Genomic DNA, 13498 nt, shown 5'->3' on the forward strand with positions numbered 1-13498 from the left:
CAGACGGTTTCATGCTCCTCATATTTTTGACAGGTTTTGAGGCTTTCATATATTTCACACCCTTTCAGGCTCTTCATGTTTTTGAACACCATTTCATAATCCTCCTATTTTTCAGACCGTTTCATGCTCCTCATATTTTTGACACCTTTTTAAGCTCTTAATATTTTTCACACCTTTTCAGGCTCTTCATGTTTTTGAACACCGCTTCATGCTTCTTATATTTTTTCAGACCGTTTCATGCTCCTCATATTTTTGACACCTTTTGAAGCTCTTCATATTTTTCACACCTTTTGAAGCTCTTCATATTTTCACACGTTTTCAGGCTCTTCATGTTTTTCAACACCGCTTAATGCTCCTCCTATTTTTCAGAACGTTTCATGCTCCTCATATTTTTGACACCTTTTGAAGCTCTTCCTATTTTTCACACCTTTTCTGGCTATTCACGTTTTTCAACAACGCTTAATGCTCCTCCTATTTTTCAGACCGTTTCTTGCACCTCATATATTTCACACCTTTTGAAGCTCTTCATATTTTTCACACATTTTCAGGCTTTTCATGTTTTTCAACACCACTTCATGCTCCTCCTGTTTTTCAGACGTTTCATGCTCATCTCATTTTGATACCTTTTGAAGCTCTTCATATTTTTCACACCTTTTCTTTATCTTCATGATTTTCAACACCGTTTCATGCTCCTCCTATTTTTCGTACCGTTTCATGCTCATCTCATTTTTGACACCTTTTGAAGCTCTTCATATTTTTCACACCTTTTGAAGCTCTTCATATTTGTCACATTTTTGAAGCTCTTCATATTTTTCACACGATTTCGACTCTTCATGGTTTTCAACACCGCTTCATGCTCCTGCTATTTATCATACCTTTTCATACTCCTCATATTTTTGACACCTTTTGAGGCTCTTCATATTATTCACACCTTTTCAGGCTCTTCATTTTTTTCAACACCACTTCATGCTCCTCCTATTTTTCAGACCGTTTCATGCTCATCAAATTTTTGACACCTTTTGAAGCTCTTCATATTTTTCACACCTTTTGAAGCTCTTCATATTTTTCACACCTTTTCAGGCTCTTCATGTTTTTCAACACCGCTTCATGTTCCTCCTATTTTTCATACCGTTTCATGCTCCTTATATTTTTGACACCTTTTGAAGCTCTTCATATTTTTCACAACTTTTCAGCCTCTTCATGTTTTTAAACACCGCTTCATGCTCCTCCTAATTTTCAGAGAGTTTCATGTGCCTCATCTATTTCACACCTTTTGAAGTTCTTCATATTTTTCACATTTCAGAAGCTCTTCATATTTTTCACACCTTTTCAGGCTCTTCTTGTTTTTCAACACCGCTTCATGCTCCTCCTATTTTTCAGACCGTTTCATGCTCCTCATATTTTTGACACATTTTGAAGCTCTTCATATATTTCACACCTTTTGAAGCTCTTCATATTTTTCACACCTTTTAAAGCTCTTCATATTTTTCACACCTTTTCAGGCTCTTCATGTTTTTCAACACCACCTCATGCTCCTCCTATTTTTCAGACGGTTTCATGTTCTTCATATTTTTTACCCCTTTTGCAGCTCTTCATATTTTTCACAAGTTTTCAGGCTCTTCATGTTGTTGAACACTGCTTCTTGCTCCTCCTAATTTTCGGAGAGTTTCATGCGCCTCATGTATTTTACACCTTTTGAAGGTCTTCATATTTTTCACACCTTTTCAGGCTCTTCATGTTTTTCAACACTGCTTCCTGCTCCTCCTAATTTTCAGAGAGTTTCATGTGCCTCATCTATTTCACACCTTTTGAAGCTCTTCATATTTTTCACAGGTTTTCAGGCTCGTCATGTTTTTGAACACCGCTTCATGCGCCTCCATTTTTCAGACTGTTTCATGTTCCTCATATTTTTGACAGATTTTGAAGCTTTTCATATTTTTCACACCTTTTCAGGCTCTTCAAGTTTTTCAACACTAGTTCATGCTCCTCCTTTTTGCAGACCTTTTCATGCTCCTCATATTTTTGACACCTTTTGAAGCTCTTCATATTTTTCACACCTTTTCAGGCTCTTCAGGTTTTTGAACACCGCTTCATGCTCCTTCCTGTTTTTCAGACCGTTTCATGCTCCTCATAGTTTTGACACCTTTAGAAGCTCTTCATATTTTTCACACCTTTTCACGCTCTTCATGTTTTTCAACACCGCTTCATGCTCCTCCTATATTTCAGACCGTTTCATGCTCCTCATATTTTTGACACCTTTTGAAACTCTTCATATTTTTCACATCTTTTGAAGCTCTTCATATTTTTCACACCTTTTCACGCTCTTCATGTTTTTCAACACCCCTTCATGCTCGTCCTATTTTTCAGACCTTTTCATGCTCCTCATATTATTGACACCTTTTGAAGCTCTTCATATTTTTCACAGCATTTCAGGCTCTTCATGTATTTGAACTCTGCTTCAGGCTCCTCCTATTTTTTCAGACAGTTTTATGCTCTTCATATTTTTGACACCTTTTGAAGCTCTTCATATTTTTCACAACTTTTCAGGCTCTTCATGTTTTTGAGCACCGCTTCATGCTCCTCCTATTTTTCAGAGAGTTTTATGCTCCTCATGTATTTCACACCTTTTGAAGCTCTTCATATTTTTCACACCTTTTCAGGCTCTTCAAGTTTTTACACACCACTTCATGCTTCTCCTATTTTTCAACACGTTTCATGCTCAACATGTATTTCACACCTTTTGAAGCTCTTCATATTTTTCACACCTTTTCAGGCTCTTCATGTTTTTGATCAATGTTTCATGCACCTCCTATTTTTCAGATCGTTTCATGCTCCTCATAATTTTCACATCTTTTGAAGCTCTTCATAATTTTCACACCTTTTCAGGCTCTTCAGGTTTTTGAACACCGCTTCATGCTCCTCCTATTTTTCAGATCGTTTCATGCTCCTCATATTTTTGACACCTTTAGAAGCTCTTCATATGTTTCACACCTTTTCAGGCTCTTCATGTTTTTCAACAGCGCTTCATGCTCCTCCTATTATTCAGACCGTTTCATGCTCCTCATATTTTTGACACCTTTTGAAGCTCTTCATATTTTTCACACCTTTTCACGCTCTTCATGTTTTTCAACACCGCTTCATGCTCCTCCTATATTTCAGACCGTTTCATGCTCCTCATATTTTTGACACCTTTTGAAGCTCTTCATATATTTCACACATTTTCAGGCTCTTCTTTTTTTTTCAACAACACTTCATGCTCCTCCTTTTTTTCAGACCGTTTCATGCTCATCTCATATTTGACACCTTTTGAATCTCTTCATATTCTTCACACCTTTTGAAGCTCTTCATATTTTTTCACACGTTTTCAGGCTCTTCATGTTTTTCAACACCGCTTCATGCTCCTCCTGTTTTTCAGACCGTTTCATGCTCCTCATATTTTTGACACCTTTTGAAGCTCTTCATATTTTTCACACTTTTCAGGCTCTTCATGTTTTTCAACACCACTTCATGCTCCTCCTATTTTTCAGACCTTCATGCTCCTCATATTTTTGACACCTTTAGAAGCTCTTCATATTTTTCACACCTTTTCAGGCTCTTCATTTTCTTCAACACCTCTTCATGCTCCTCGTATTTTTCAGACAGTTTCTTGCTCCTCATATTTTTCACACATTTTGAAGCTCTTCATATATTTCACACCATTTCAGGCTCTTCATGTTTTTCAACACCACTTCATGCTCCTCCTATTTTTCAGACCGTTTCATTCTCCTCATATTTTTGACACCTTTTGAAGCTCTTCATATATTTCACAACTTTTCAGGCTCTTCATGTTTTTAACACCACTTCATGCTCCTCCTATTTTTCAGACCATTTCCTGCTCATCGATTTTTGACACCTTTTGAAGCTCTTCATATTTTTCACACCTTTTGAAGCTCTTCATATTTTTCACACGTTTTCAGGCTCTTCACGTTTTTCAACAACGCTTAATGCTCCTCCTATTTTTCAGACCGTTTCATGCTCCTCATATATTTGACACGTTTTGAAGCTCTTCATATTTTTCACACCTTTTCAGGCTCTTCATGTTTTTCAACACCACTTCATGCTCGTCCTATTTTTCAGACCTTTTCATGCTCCTCATATTTTTGACACCTTTTGAAGCTCTTCATATTTTTCACACCTTTTCAGGCTCTTCAGGTTTTTGAACACCGCTTCATGCTCCTTCCTGTTTTTCAGACCGTTTCATGCTCCTCATAGTTTTGACACCTTTAGAAGCTCTTCATATTTTTCACACCTTTTCACGCTCTTCATGTTTTTCAACACCGCTTCATGCTCCTCCTATATTTCAGACCGTTTCATGCTCCTCATATTTTTGACACCTTTTGAAACTCTTCATATTTTTCACATCTTTTGAAGCTCTTCATATTTTTCACACCTTTTCACGCTCTTCATGTTTTTCAACACCCCTTCATGCTCGTCCTATTTTTCAGACCTTTTCATGCTCCTCATATTATTGACACCTCTTGAAGCTCTTCATATTTTTCACAGCATTTCAGGCTCTTCATGTATTTGAACTCTGCTTCAGGCTCCTCCTATTTTTTCAGACAGTTTTATGCTCTTCATATTTTTGACACCTTTTGAAGCTCTTCATATTTTTCACAACTTTTCAGGCTCTTCATGTTTTTGAGCACCGCTTCATGCTCCTCCTATTTTTCAGAGAGTTTTATGCTCCTCATGTATTTCACACCTTTTGAAGCTCTTCATATTTTTCACACCTTTTCAGGCTCTTCAAGTTTTTACACACCACTTCATGCTTCTCCTATTTTTCAACACGTTTCATGCTCAACATGTATTTCACACCTTTTGAAGCTCTTCATATTTTTCACACCTTTTCAGGCTCTTCATGTTTTTGATCAATGTTTCATGCACCTCCTATTTTTCAGATCGTTTCATGCTCCTCATAATTTTCACATCTTTTGAAGCTCTTCATAATTTTCACACCTTTTCAGGCTCTTCAGGTTTTTGAACACCGCTTCATGCTCCTCCTATTTTTCAGATCGTTTCATGCTCCTCATATTTTTGACACCTTTAGAAGCTCTTCATATGTTTCACACCTTTTCAGGCTCTTCATGTTTTTCAACAGCGCTTCATGCTCCTCCTATTATTCAGACCGTTTCATGCTCCTCATATTTTTGACACCTTTTGAAGCTCTTCATATTTTTCACACCTTTTCACGCTCTTCATGTTTTTCAACACCGCTTCATGCTCCTCCTATATTTCAGACCGTTTCATGCTCCTCATATTTTTGACACCTTTTGAAGCTCTTCATATATTTCACACATTTTCAGGCTCTTCTTTTTTTTTCAACAACACTTCATGCTCCTCCTTTTTTTCAGACCGTTTCATGCTCATCTCATATTTGACACCTTTTGAATCTCTTCATATTCTTCACACCTTTTGAAGCTCTTCATATTTTTTCACACGTTTTCAGGCTCTTCATGTTTTTCAACACCGCTTCATGCTCCTCCTGTTTTTCAGACCGTTTCATGCTCCTCATATTTTTGACACCTTTTGAAGCTCTTCATATTTTTCACACTTTTCAGGCTCTTCATGTTTTTCAACACCACTTCATGCTCCTCCTATTTTTCAGACCTTCATGCTCCTCATATTTTTGACACCTTTAGAAGCTCTTCATATTTTTCACACCTTTCAGGCTCTTCATTTTCTTCAACACCTCTTCATGCTCCTCGTATTTTTCAGACAGTTTCTTGCTCCTCATATTTTTCACACATTTTGAAGCTCTTCATATATTTCACACCATTTCAGGCTCTTCATGTTTTTCAACACCACTTCATGCTCCTCCTATTTTTCAGACCGTTTCATTCTCCTCATATTTTTGACACCTTTTGAAGCTCTTCATATATTTCACAACTTTTCAGGCTCTTCATGTTTTTAACACCACTTCATGCTCCTCCTATTTTTCAGACCATTTCCTGCTCATCGATTTTTGACACCTTTTGAAGCTCTTCATATTTTTCACACCTTTTGAAGCTCTTCATATTTTTCACACGTTTTCAGGCTCTTCACGTTTTTCAACAACGCTTAATGCTCCTCCTATTTTTCAGACCGTTTCATGCTCCTCATATATTTGACACGTTTTGAAGCTCTTCATATTTTTCACACCTTTTCAGGCTCTTCATGTTTTTCAACACCACTTCATGCTCGTCCTATTTTTCAGACCTTTTTATGCTCCTCATATTTTTGACACCTTTTGAAGCTCTTCATATTTTTCACAGCATTTCAGGCTCTTCATGTATTTGAACTCCGCTTCAGGCTCCTCCTATTTTTCAGACAGTTTTATGCTCTTCATATTTTTGACACCTTTTGAAGCTCTTCATATTTTTCACACCTTTTGAAGCTCTTCATATTTTTCACACCTTTTCAGGCTCTTCATGTTTTTCAACACCGCTTCATGTTCCTCCTATTTTTCATACCGTTTCATGCTCCTTATACTTTTGACACCTTTTGAAGCTCTTCATATTTTTCACAACTTTTCAGCCTCTTCATGTTTTTAAACACCGCTTCATGCTCCTCCTAATTTTCAGAGAGTTTCATGTGCCTCATCTATTTCACACCTTTTGAAGTTCTTCATATTTTTCACATTTCAGAAGCTCTTCATATTTTTCACACCTTTTCAGGCTCTTCTTGTTTTTCAACACCGCTTCATGCTCCTCCTATTTTTCAGACCGTTTCATGCTCCTCATATTTTTGACACATTTTGAAGCTCTTCATATATTTCACACCTTTTGAAGCTCTTCATATTTTTCACACCTTTTAAAGCTCTTCATATTTTTCACACCTTTTCAGGCTCTTCATGTTTTTCAACACCACCTCATGCTCCTCCTATTTTTCAGACGGTTTCATGTTCTTCATATTTTTTACCCCTTTTGAAGCTCTTCATATTTTTCACAAGTTTTCAGGCTCTTCATGTTGTTGAACACTGCTTCTTGCTCCTCCTAATTTTCGGAGAGTTTCATGCGCCTCATGTATTTTACACCTTTTGAAGGTCTTCATATTTTTCACACCTTTTCAGGCTCTTCATGTTTTTCAACACTGCTTCCTGCTCCTCCTAATTTTCAGAGAGTTTCATGTGCCTCATCTATTTCACACCTTTTGAAGCTCTTCATATTTTTCACAGGTTTTCAGGCTCGTCATGTTTTTGAACACAGCTTCATGCGCCTCCATTTTTCAGACTGTTTCATGTTCCTCATATTTTTGACAGATTTTGAAGCTTTTCATATTTTTCACACCTTTTCAGGCTCTTCAAGTTTTTCAACACTAATTCATGCTCGTCCTTTTTGCAGACCTTTTCATGCTCCTCATATTTTTGACACCTTTTGAAGCTCTTCATATTTTTCACACCTTTTCAGGCTCTTCAGGTTTTTGAACACCGCTTCATGCTCCTTCCTGTTTTTCAGACCGTTTCATGCTCCTCATAGTTTTGACACCTTTAGAAGCTCTTCATATTTTTCACACCTTTTCACGCTCTTGATGTTTTTCAACACCGCTTCATGCTCCTCCTATATTTCAGACCGTTTCATGCTCCTCATATTTTTGACACCTTTTGAAACTCTTCATATTTTTCACATCTTTTGAAGCTCTTCATATTTTTCACACCTTTTCACGCTCTTCATGTTTTTCAACACCTCTTCATGCTCGTCCTATTTTTCAGACCTTTTCATGCTCCTCATATTATTGACACCTTTTGAAGCTCTTCATATTTTTCACAGCATTTCAGGCTCTTCATGTATTTGAACTCTGCTTCAGGCTCCTCCTATTTTTTCAGACAGTTTTATGCTCTTCATATTTTTGACACCTTTTGAAGCTCTTCATATTTTTCACAACTTTTCAGGCTCTTCATGTTTTTGAGCACCGCTTCATGCTCCTCCTATTTTTCAGAGAGTTTTATGCTCCTCATGTATTTCACACCTTTTGAAGCTCTTCATATTTTTCACACCTTTTCAGGCTCTTCAAGTTTTTACACACCACTTCATGCTTCTCCTATTTTTCAACCCGTTTCATGCTCAACATGTATTTCACACCTTTTGAAGCTCTTCATATTTTTCACACCTTTTCAGGCTCTTCATGTTTTTGATCAATGTTTCATGCACCTCCTATTTTTCAGATCGTTTCATGCTCCTCATAATTTTCACATCTTTTGAAGCTCTTCATAATTTTCACACCTTTTCAGGCTCTTCAGGTTTTTGAACACCGCTTCATGCTCCTCCTATTTTTCAGATCGTTTCATGCTCCTCATATTTTTGACACCTTTAGAAGCTCTTCATATGTTTCACACCTTTTCAGGCTCTTCATGTTTTTCAACAGCGCTTCATGCTCCTCCTATTATTCAGACCGTTTCATGCTCCTCATATTTTTGACACCTTTTGAAGCTCTTCATATTTTTCACACCTTTTCACGCTCTTCATGTTTTTCAACACCGCTTCATGCTCCTCCTATATTTCAGACCGTTTCATGCTCCTCATATTTTTGACACCTTTTGAAGCTCTTCATATATTTCACAAATTTTCAGGCTCTTCTTTTTTTTTCAACACCACTTCATGCTCCTCCTTTTTTTAAGACCGTTTCATGCTCATCTCATATTTGACACCTTTTGAATCTCTTCATATTCTTCACACCTTTTGAAGCTCTTCATATTTTTTCACACGTTTTCAGGCTCTTCATGTTTTTCAACACCGCTTCATGGTCCTCCTGTTTTTCAGACCGTTTCATGCTCCTCATATTTTTGACACCTTTTGAAGCTCTTCATATTTTTCACACTTTTCAGGCTCTTCATGTTTTTCAACACCACTTCATGCTCCTCCTATTTTTCAGACCTTCATGCTCCTCATATTTTTGACACCTTTAGAAGCTCTTCATATTTTTCACACCTTTTCAGGCTCTTCATTTTCTTCAACACCTCTTCATGCTCCTCGTATTTTTCAGACAGTTTCTTGCTCCTCATATTTTTCACACATTTTGAAGCTCTTCATATATTTCACACCATTTCAGGCTCTTCATGTTTTTCAATACCACTTCATGCTCCTCCTATTTTTCAGACCGTTTCATTCTCCTCATATTTTTGACACCTTTTGAAGCTCTTCATATATTTCACAACTTTTCAGGCTCTTCATGTTTTTAACACCACTTCATGCTCCTCCTATTTTTCAGACCATTTCCTGCTCATCGATTTTTGACACCTTTTGAAGCTCTTCATATTTTTCACACCTTTTGAAGCTCTTCATATTTTTCACACGTTTTCAGGCTCTTCACGTTTTTCAACAATGCTTAATGCTCCTCCTATTTTTCAGACCGTTTCATGCTCCTCATATATTTGACACGTTTTGAAGCTCTTCATATTTTTCACACCTTTTCAGGCTCTTCATGTTTTTCAACACCACTTCATGCTCGTCCTATTTTTCAGACCTTTTTATGCTCCTCATATTTTTGACACCTTTTGAAGCTCTTCATATTTTTCACAGCATTTCAGGCTCTTCATGTATTTGAACTCCGCTTCAGGCTCCTCCTATTTTTCAGACAGTTTTATGCTCTTCATATTTTTGACACCTTTTGAAGCTCTTCATATTTTTCACAACTTTTCAGGCTCTTCATGTTTTTGAGCACCGCTTCATGCTCCTCCTATTTTTCAGAGAGTTTCATGCTCCTCATGTATTTCACACCTTTTGAAACTCTTCATATTTTTCACACCTTTTCAGGCTCTTCATGTTTTTCCACACCACTTCATGCTTCTCCTATTTTTCAACCCGTTTCATGCTCATCATGTATTTCACACCTTTTGTTGCTGTTCATATTTTTCACACCTTTTCAGGCTCTTCATGTTTTTGATCAATGTTTCATGCTCCTCCTATTTTTCAGACCGTTTCATGCTCCTCATATATATGACACATTTTGAAGCTCTGAATATTTTTCACACCTTTCCAGGCTTTTCATTTTTTTCAACACCACATCATGCTCCTCCTATTTTTCACACCGTTTCATGCTCATCTCATTTTTACACCTTTTGAAACTCTTCAAATTTTTCACATCTTTTGAAGCTCTTCATATTTTTCACAACTTTTCAGGCTCTTTATGATTTTCAACACCGCTTCATGCTCCTCCTATTTTTCAGACCGTTTCATGCTCATTTCATTTTGACACATTTTGAAGCTCTTCAAATTTTTCACACCTTTTGAAGCTCTTCATATTTTTCATATTTTTGAAGCTCTTCATATTTTCACACGTTTTCAGGCTATTCATGTTTTTCAACACCGCTTCATGCTATTTCTATTTTTCAGAAAGTTTCATGCTCCTCATGTATTTCACACCTTTTGAAGCTCTTCATATTTTTCAAACCTTTTCAGGCTCTTCATGTTTTTCCACACCCCTTCATGCTTCTCCTATTTTTCAGCCCGTTTCATGCTCCTCATTTATTTCACACCTTTTGAATCTCTTCATATTTTTCACACCTTTTCAGGCTCTTCATTTTTTTCAACATTACTTCTTGCTCCTCCAATTTTTCGGCCTGTTTCATGCACATCTAATTTTTGACCCCTGTTGAAGCTCTTCATATTTTTCACACCTTCTGAAGCTCTTCACATTTTTCACACTTTTTCAGGCTCTTCATATTTTTCAACACCACTTCATGCTTCTCCTATTTTTCAGCCCGTTTCATGCTCCTCATGTTTTTCACACCTTTTGAAGCTCGTCATATTTTTCACACCTTTTCAGGCTGTTCATGTTTTTGATCACCGTTTCTTGCTCCTCCTATGTTTCAGACCGTTTCATGCTCCTCATATTTTTGACACCTTTTGAAGCTCTTCATATTTTTCACACCTTTTCAGGCTCTTCATGTTTTTGATCACCGCTTCATGCTCCTCCTATTTTTCAGACCGTTTCATGCTCATCTCATTTTTGACACCTTTTGAAGCTCTTCATATTATTCACAAGTTCTCTGCCTCCTCATGTTTTTCAACACCGCTTCATGCTCTTCCTATTTTTTAGACCGTTTCATGCTTCTCATATTTTTGACACCTTTTGAAGCTTTTCATATTTTTCACACCTTTTCAGGCTCTTCACTTTTTTCAACACTACTTCTTGCTCCTCCAAATTTTCAGACCGTTTCATACTCATCTAATTTTTGACACCTTTTGAAGCTCTTCATATTTTTCACACCTTTTGAAGCTCTTCATATTTTCACACCTTTTCAGGCTCTTCATGTTTTTGAACACCGCTTCATGCTCCTTCTATTTTTCAGAGAGTTTCATGCTCCTCATGTATTTCTCAAGTTTTGAAGCTCTTCATATTTTTCACACCTTTTCAGGCTCTTCATGTTTTTCCACACCACTTCATGCTTCTCCTATTTTTCAGCCCGTTTCATGCTCCTCATGTATTTCTCAAGTTTTGAAGCTCTTCATAATTCTCACACCTTTTTCGGCTCTTCATGTATTTCCACAACTTTTCAGCCTCTCCTATTTTTCAGTCCGTTTCTTGCTCCTCATATTTTTCACACATTTTGAAGCTCTTCATATATTTCACAACTTTTCAGGCTCTTCATGTATTTCAACATCGTTTCATGCTTCTTCTATTTTACAGACCGTTTCATGCTCCTAATGTATTTCACACATTTTGAAGCTCTTCATATTTTTCACACCATTTCACGATCTTCATGTTTTTGAACACGGCTTCATGCTCCTCCGTTTTTTCAGAACGTTTCATGCTCCTCATATTTTTGACACCTTTTGAAGCTCTTCATTTTTTTCGCACCTTTTCAGGCTCTTCATGTTTTTGAACTCCGTTTCATGCTCCTCCTATTTTCAGACCATTTCTTGCTCTTCATGTATTTCACACCTTTTGAAGCTCTTCATATTTTTCACACCTTTTCAGGCTCTTCATGTTTTTGAACACCGCTTCATGCTCCTACTATTTTTCAGACCGTTTCATGCTCCTCATATTTTTGAAACCTTTTGAAGCTCTTCATATTTTTCACACCTTTTCAGGCTCCTCATGTTTTGAACACCGTTTTATGCTCCTACTATTTTTCAGACCGTTTCATGCTCTTCTTATTTTTGACACCTTTTGAAGCTCCTCATATATTTCACACCATTTCAGACTCTTCATGTTTTTCAACACCACTTCATGCTCCTCCTATTTTAAGACCGTTTCATGTTCCTCATATTTTTCATAACTTTTGCAGTTCTTCATATTTTTCACACCTTTTCAGGCTCTTCATGTTTTTGAGCACCGTTTCATGCTCCTCCTATTTTTCACACCTTTTGAAGCTCTTCATATATTTCACACGTTTTCAGGCTCTTCATGTTTTTCAACAACGCTTCATGCTCCTCCTATTTTTCACACCTTTTGAAGCTCTTCATATTTTTCACACATCAGGCTCTTCATGTTTTTGAACAACGCTTCATGCTCCTACAATTTTCAGACCGTTTCAAACTCCTCATGTATTTCACACCATTTGAAGCTCTTCATATTTTTCACACCTTTTCAGTCTCTTCATGTTTTTGAACAGCGATTCATGCTGCTCCTATTTTTCAGACGGTTTCATACTCCTCATATTTTTGACACATTTTGAAGCTCTTCATATTTTTCACACCTTTTCTGGCTCTACATGTTTTTCAACACGGCTTCATGCTCCTCTCATTTTTCAGACTGTTTCATGCTCCTCATATTTTTCACACCTTTTGAAGCCCTTCATATTTTTCACACCTTTTCAGGCTCTTCATGTGTTTCAACACCACTTCATGCTCTTCCTAATTTTCAGACCGTTTCATGCTCCTCATGTATTTCACTCCTTTTGAAGCTCTTCATATTTTTCACACATTTTTAGGGTCTTCTTGTATTTCCACAAAGTTTCAGCCTCTCCTATTTTTAAGACCGGTTCATGCTCCTCATATTGTTGACACATTTTGAAGCTCTTCATATATTTCACATCTTTTCAGGCTCTTCATGTATTTCAACACCACTTCATGCTCGTCCTATTTCCCAAACCGTTTCATGCTCCTTATATTTTTGACACCTTTTGAATCTCTTCATATATTTTACACCTTTTTAGGCTCTTCATGTTTTTCAACACCATTTCATGCTCCTCCTTCTTTTCAGACCATTTCATGCTCATCATATTTTTGGCACTTTCTGAAGCTCTTCATATTTTTAACACCTTTTGAATTTCTTCATATTTTTCACACCTTTTGAGGCTCTTCATATTTTTCAACACCGCTTCATGCTCCTCCTATTTTTCAGACCTTTTCATGCTCCTCATATTTTGACACTTTTTGAAGCTCTTCATATATATCACACCTTTTTAGACTCTTCATGTTTTTGAACACCGCTTCATGCTCCTCCTATTTTTCAGACCGTTTCATGCTCCTCATATATTTCACACCTTTTGAAGCTCTTCAAATTTTCCACACCTTTTCAGGCTCTTCATGTTTTTGAA

This window comes from Dama dama, unplaced genomic scaffold (assembly GCF_033118175.1).
Source record: "Dama dama isolate Ldn47 unplaced genomic scaffold, ASM3311817v1 ptg000085l, whole genome shotgun sequence".
Classification (NCBI taxonomy): domain Eukaryota; kingdom Metazoa; phylum Chordata; class Mammalia; order Artiodactyla; family Cervidae; genus Dama; species Dama dama.